Genomic DNA, 928 nt, shown 5'->3' on the forward strand with positions numbered 1-928 from the left:
AATACGTGTTGCTGCGGTATAGAGGGAGGGGTGGAAACCGTGGTAAACTCGTCTCCGTGTTTGAGGGGGGGGAGTAAGTAGTATATATAGGGCATTATCCATTATTAGGCAACGGTTGTAATGGTAGTAAGAATGACAATCATCTTTGCAGTGGACCTGGGAGTGGCAAGCATAAGGGACGAAGGCGGGGGTAACATGTCGGATGCGATCATACCAGCACTAAAGCACCGGATCCCATCAGAACTCCGAAGTTAAGCGTGCTTGGGCGAGAGTAGTACTAGGATGGGTGACCTCCTGGAAAATCCTCGTGTTGCATTCCCTTTTTAATTATTTTTTGCGCCTCCTGACAAACATATCGCATGTGCGCGATATATATTAACCCCGTTATATTATTTTTGACATTTGCGATATGTTTTAGCTCGCTGCTCATTGGTCACGCGTCTAGAGGCGGCTTTGTGGCGCGAGGAGCGCGTTCTGAAAGGTGTAAAATAATACGTGTTGCTGCGGTATAGAGCGCGGGGTGGAAACCGTGGTAAACTCGTCTCCGTGTTTGAGGGGGGGGGAGTAAGTAGTATATATAGGGCATTATCCTTTATTAGGCAACGGTTGTAATGGTAGTAAGAATGACAATCATCTTTGCAGTGGACCTGGGAGTGGCAAGCATAAGGGACCAAGGCGGGGCTAACATGTCGGATGCGATCATCCCAGCACTAAAGCACCGGATCCCATCAGAACTCCGAGGGTGGGGTGGAAACCGTGGTAAACTCGTCTCCGTGTTTGAGGGGAGGGGAGTAAGTAGTATGTATAGGGCATTATCCATTATTAGGCAACGGTTGTAATGGTAGTAAGAATGGCAATCATCTTTGCAGTGGACCTGGGAGTGGCAAGCATAAGGGACGAAGGCGGGGGTAACATGTTGGATGCGATC

The 928-nt window shown here is 48.7% G+C and overlaps 1 non-coding gene across 1 annotated transcript; it reads left to right on the forward strand.

Annotated features, from left to right (window-relative positions):
- Window positions 1-200: 200 nt before the first annotated feature.
- On the forward strand, window positions 201-319 carry LOC123176321 (5S ribosomal RNA). The gene has a single exon (XR_006488464.1). It is a non-coding gene; the product is annotated as a 5S ribosomal RNA (ribosomal RNA).
- The last annotated feature ends 609 nt before the right edge of the window (window positions 320-928 follow it).

Source organism: Triticum aestivum, unplaced genomic scaffold (genome assembly GCF_018294505.1).
Source record: "Triticum aestivum cultivar Chinese Spring unplaced genomic scaffold, IWGSC CS RefSeq v2.1 scaffold94582, whole genome shotgun sequence".
NCBI lineage: Eukaryota > Viridiplantae > Streptophyta > Magnoliopsida > Poales > Poaceae > Triticum > Triticum aestivum.